The sequence below is a fragment of the Tupaia chinensis genome, unplaced genomic scaffold (genome assembly GCF_000334495.1).
Source record: "Tupaia chinensis unplaced genomic scaffold, TupChi_1.0 Scaffold000023_1, whole genome shotgun sequence".
In the NCBI taxonomy this organism is placed as follows: domain Eukaryota; kingdom Metazoa; phylum Chordata; class Mammalia; order Scandentia; family Tupaiidae; genus Tupaia; species Tupaia belangeri.
The window spans coordinates 1,117,735-1,123,793 of NW_006159453.1; the positions used below are offsets into that span (position 1 = coordinate 1,117,735).

The 6,059-nt window shown below is 38.2% G+C and overlaps 1 protein-coding gene across 7 annotated transcripts in view; it reads left to right on the plus strand.

Moving 5' to 3' along the window:
- The window catches only part of EVI5 (ecotropic viral integration site 5), a 201,932-nt gene that overhangs the window by 39,416 nt on the left and 156,457 nt on the right, over positions 1–6,059 (plus strand). The gene's annotated exons all lie outside the window — the stretch shown is intronic.

Genomic DNA, 6,059 nt, shown 5'->3' on the forward strand with positions numbered 1-6,059 from the left:
GACATAGAGACAGAAAGCGAGAAATCACCCCCCAGGGGGGATGGTCACGCCGCAATCCCTTCTCCTCCATTCTCCTCTCGGGATCTTGGGCACACACGCACACGCGCCGGTCGTGATGTTTATGCCACCGGGTCCGGGACACGAACCGCGGTCGACTACGTGGGAGTCCAGCGACATAGCCATTACGCTAACTGCTGGTTCCCAAAATTACCTCTTTCATGCTTCCCTTCTCTCTCTCTCTCTAAAGCCCTCAGAAAGGAAGGGGAAAAAAAAGTTAGTGATTTGAAAACCCCCAGCTAAATTGGGGTTCTAGTACCAGAGCAGTTGTTAGTAACCCTGACTTCACAGCAATGAAGGAAACTGGATATGGATATTTATAGTAGTTCTCTTTTTTTTTTTTTTAACTTTTTTAAAGATTTTTTTATTTTTTTTTTTTCTTTTGTTTTTTTTATTTTGTTTATTTTAATTTGACTAGAGAGAGAGAGAGAGGGAGGGGAAGAGAGAGAGAGAATGGGAAAGTGAGAAAGCAAGCCACGAGGTCCAGGACTCGAACCATGGTCGGCCATGTGAGAATGTTCAGTGCCTTAATCACCAGATCACCTGCTGGTCCCATCTTTTTTTTTTTTTAAGCAAGCATTCTGGACTGTTGCTCAGTAAAGATAGCTAATTCATAAGAGCTTTTTTCCCCCAGGCCAGACCAGGCAGTGTTTTTAACTGATGTGGTTAAGTTATCTGAAGACTGGCCAAGAAACTAGAGTTAATAAGCTATTGCTTTGATTTGTTAGTTGTTATTTTTTTGTGTTTTTTTTTGAGAGGTGTTTTGCTATAGGGCACATGCGCTCACCAGACAGAGACAGAGAGACAGAAAGCAGGAAATCACCCCCCCAGGGGGGATGGCCACGCCGCAATCCCTTCTCCATTCTCCTCTCGGGATCTTGGGCACGCACGCACACGTGCCCGGCGTGAGTTTAAGCCACCAGGTCCGGGGCTCGAACCGCGGTCGACTACGTGGGAGTCCAGCGACATAGCCATTACGCTAACTGCTGGTCTCCTGTTAGTTGTTTAATGCAAGAGTATTGTTAGAAGGTTTTCTCAGAATGACTGTAGTAATCATAAACAGAGCATTGGATGCAATGTTGGATGAGATCCAGTCAATATGCTTAAGAAATAAAATGGAAATTTATTTATGGAGAGTTTGAGCAATCAACCTGAGCCCTTTGTGCCCAACTTTATAATATCCAGAGGGATCTCTCTGGCTGCTTGTCTCCATACATTTTTTTTTTTTTTCCATAATGTCCTCCATGAGGAGATGAATAAATTGATAAAAATATCAGGATAGCCAGGCTGCTATGTTTAGTTCAGAGGTCAGATTGTTGGGTAAATTCAAGTCCTCCTGACCATTGGGACAGCCCTTGGTAATAACATGCAGTTTTGTTATAGTTCAAGGAACATAGGCAATGGTTTTAGTATTGTCCTCATTAGATCTAACTTTAGAAGGAACTATCACAATGAGGTTTTCAGAACCAACTTTCTCAGGAGGCTCAATGTTAGCATTGAAAAAGGAATCTTGTAAAGAGGAAGATAAAGAAGGAGGGCACAAAGACTGGCAGGTGACATGATGGTTAAGAGTGCTGGACTCCCACATGGGCAACCGCGGGTCAAGTCCAGACCTGGCGGCATGCTTTCTCACTTTCCCCCTCTCTTTTGCTCACTCTGTCCCTTTCTGGAAATTTAAAGAAAGAAAGGAAGGAAGGAACAGAAAGAAGGTAGGTAGGTTAAATAAAATCTTAAAAAAAAAAAAGAGAGAGAGAGAAGGAGGGATGGCACAAAGGAGAACAGTCAGGATGAAAGGGAACAGGACCTGCCGAAGGGTGAGTATGAAAACCTCAAAAGATGTTGTTAGTGTGGGAATCCTTTGGGATAAGTGTGAATTTGTTTTAATTAGACACATAAATAAAACAATTAGAAATATCAAAAGAGCTGCAAATGATCAGTACAGTTTTAAATAATCGCAAATAATTTTAGTTCATTGCGAGAAAAATTTACAAGTGGAGGGCCTATAAGTTTTACTCATAAAAGAAACCAGAATTCTGAATAGTGGTTGTCCATCAGCAGTATTTTTAGAAACAAAACTCCTTACTATGTGAGCTATTCAACCTGAAAGTTTTCTTTCCCCAAAATTGAACAGAGATTTCCCTCTTTCACAAGAGTTTGTATTCCTGAGCAAGCCAGCAATGTAGTATACCCAAGTAAGGCCTGGAAACTCAATCAAAATGAGGAAGGCTCAGAAACCGAGAGGACTTATTCCCACATCTTGAGGTCACCAAGGAAACGATGACGTGCGAAATACCCTTGTAGGCTCTTTAGGTCTGTGGCAACACAAGAGGTAGAAGTGAAGTGCTTTGGTCCCACATCTCACACCAAAGATGTGTGACACCACAGATGTCAGTGAATTTCAAACTCCGAATTGGAAAGAACAAAACCCTTTATTAAGAGTCTTAGAACAAAACCCTTTATTAAGAGTCTTAAGGGTGGACCAGCAGATGGCAAAATGGTTACGTCACTGGACTCTCATATAGTCAACTGTGGTTCAGTTCCTGAACCTAGTAGCTTAAACCTCACACCATGCACGTGTGTGTGATGCTCAAGATTCCAAGAGGAGAATGGAGGGTAAGGGATTGCAGCATGGCCATCCCCGCAGGGGGCAATTTCTTGCTTTCTGTCTCTCTGTCAAGCACATGCACCCAGTAGCAAAAATCTCTCTTAAAAATGAAAAAGAATTGTAACCTGGGGGCACAGATTCAGATGTAACCAAAAATGAGATTTTTACCTATAAGTTGGTTTTCTTTAAATTTATAGGCAAATGTATGTTCACTTAAAGGAAGCAGTGGGAAAGCTGGGAGCCTGGGCTGCTAGATAGAAGAAATGCCTCTGTGTGTCATCTATGGTCACCAGCTGAAGCCATTTGGGTGTGATGTTCTATGTCTTTTTGCTTAGGCAGCAACTTCTACTGTTTCAATCCCATTACATTTAAGATGTTTGCTTTCTTGTATTGAGAGTTCTTTATATATTTGGGATATACATCCCTTATCAGGTACATGATTTTCATATATTCTTTCCCAGTTAGTGACTTAACCTTATCTTAAAAGTGTGGTTTGGGGGCCAGCAGGTGGCATGGTGGTTACGATGCTGGACTTCATTATGGTCAACTGCAGTTCAAGTCCTGGAGCTAGTGGCTTGCTTTCTCACTTTTTCTCTATCTCTCTCTGGTGAGCACATGTGCTCATTAAAAAAAAAAAAAAAAAAAAAAAAAAAAAAAAAAAGAAGTAGGTTTTGAAGATAAGCTTTTTTTTTTTTTTTTTCCCTCTAAAAGAGATTTTTGGTATTGGGCACATAAATTCACTGGAAAGACAGAGAGAGGCAAAGAGACAGAAAGTGAGAAATCACCACCCAGGGGATGGCCACACTGCAATACCTTCTCCATCCCCCTCTCAGGACTTTGGGCATGCATTCACATGTGCCTGGTGTGAGTTTTAAGCTACTGGGTCCAGGACTCAAATTGCAGTCAACCACATGAGAGTCCAGCAACATAACCATTATAACATCTGCTGGTCTCTTGAAGAGAAATTTTAAGTTATAATGAAGTCCCAATTTCACTTTGGTTATTTGTGGATTGTGCTTTGATGACCAAGCTCACACAAGTTCTTTCCTGTTTTTTCTTCCCGAAATATTGTAGTTTTAAGTTTAGTTCTGTGATCAATTTTCAGTTAATCTTGGGTTAATAATACAAGGTATAGATCAAAATTCATTTTTTGAATTTTCACATTCCGTTTTCTTTATTGTTTGGTGAAATGATTGTCCTTTCTCCACTTAGTTACTGTTACACCTTGCTCAAATACCAATTGTTATACATATCTCTGTAAATATGTCTGTTTCTGGACTCCGTTTTTTTTTGCATTCATCTGTTTATTTATCTTAAGGCCAATACTGTACTGTCTTGATTACAATAATCAATTTATAATAAATTTTGAAATTAGATGTAAGTTCCATAACTTTGTTCTTTTGTTTTGGGTATTTTTGTCTTCTGTATTGCATGTGAGTTTTATATTCAGTTTGTTCATTTTTTACATAATCTGCCTACTGAAATTTTGGTTGATACTGTGTATATTATCTAACAAATTGTCTTCCATAGAATGAACACAGAGTATTTCTCAGTTATTTATTATTTGTTAATCATATTGTTTTGTAAGTTTAATTTTCTTTTTTAAAAAATTAAAACATATTTTAAAAACTTCAAAAAAAGTTTGTTCTTTGCTTTTTTCTTTTTGCCAGAGGGCATGTGCACCCTCGAGAGACAGACAGGGAGAGGGAGAAAGCACTCCCAGTGGGCCATCATGCCACTTATCTCTTCTCCTTCATTTTTCATTTTGCTGGGATTTGGGGCATACGTATACATACACCTGGCTTCATGGTGTCAGGGCCCAGATTTGAACTGCTTGATTGGCCCTGTGGGATCTGACTCACTTAACCACCAGACTATGGGGCTTGTAAATTTAATTTTCAGTGGTTTATTACTAGCTTATAGAAACATAACTGTTTTTCTTATGTTGTTCATGGATTCTGCAGCATTGCCGAATTCATGTACTGTTTTGTAACTTTATTTTAAAGACTATTAGGTTTTCTATGTAGATGGACATATCATTTGTGAGTAAGAATACTGTACTTCCTTTAGTCTGGATGCCTTTTATATCCTTTTCTTGCCTGTTACAACACAAGAACTTCCAGTATAAATTTGAATGGAAATCATGAGCAGATATTGTTCTTGTTTTCCTGATATTAAGGGGAAAGCATTAAATATAACATTGTTTTTGCACATGCTTTTTTTTTTCTAAGGTTGAAGAAGTTTCTATTCTTTGCTGAGAGTTTATACAAATGATAAGATCCTGTCAAATGTTTTTCTTCATCTGTTGAAATAATGTATGTTTTCTTCTTTTAATCTGATAATAGGGCAAATTACATTGATTTTTATATGTGAAACTAATTTTGCATCTCTGAGATAAACCCCTCTTGGTCATGATATATTGGTTTTTTTTTTTTTTTTTTAAAGAATTATTTTAATTTGACCAGGGAGGGACACAGAGAGAGAGAGAGAGAGAAAGCTGCCAGGTCTGGGACGTGAACCATGGGTGACCTTGTGGAATTCCAGTGCTCTTGAGCACCATACTATCTGTGGCCCTGTCATGATACCTTGTTTTTATAAAATATTACTGGATTTGGTTCACCAAGGTTTTCTGAATGTTGCAACACCTTGTTTTGCCTTAGGAGAACAAGGCTGGTGAAAGAATATTCTTTGTGACTTAAATAAAAAATAAAATTGGGCTAGCCTCATGGCCTAGTGATTGGGGGAGCTGGATCCCACATGACCAATCGCAGTTTGAATTCTGGCCCTGATAGCTTAGAAAACACTCTTGGCATGGATTCATTCACATCAACAATCCTGACAGGATGGAAAAATGGAGAAGCAATTGTGGCAGAACCAAGCTCCACTGGGGAGTGTATTTTCTCTCTCACTTTCTCTGGGGAGTACGCATATCCTTTGGTAATTTAAAACGAAAAAAACAAAAATAAAACGACAAACGCTAAGATAAGATCTAACTGTCTTTTTTCTGTTCTACTCTACTACCCCACCATCATGCTGAGTCTGAGAAAAATTGTAAGAGTAATTTAAATTTCTCTTGACCACTGCTATGGTTTATATAATGTACCTGTATAAGTTACATATCTAAAGTAAAACTTGTGAGACTACTGCTAGTAGCATAACAGTAGATGTTTTTATTTAGGGTTTTTTTCTTCCTTTCCTCATCATGTAGATGAGTCTTTGGTGGTGTTCTTTAACTTTGATTCAGAAAGTATAAAGATGGCAATATTTTAGAAAATTTAAATGAAGAAATAGGAAAATAGCAAATTTTAGGAGGAAACTATTTTTCATTCTCATGGTTATACTGCAGCTATTACTTAAATTTTTTTTTTTTTTTTTTTTTTTTTTTTAAAAAAAGAAA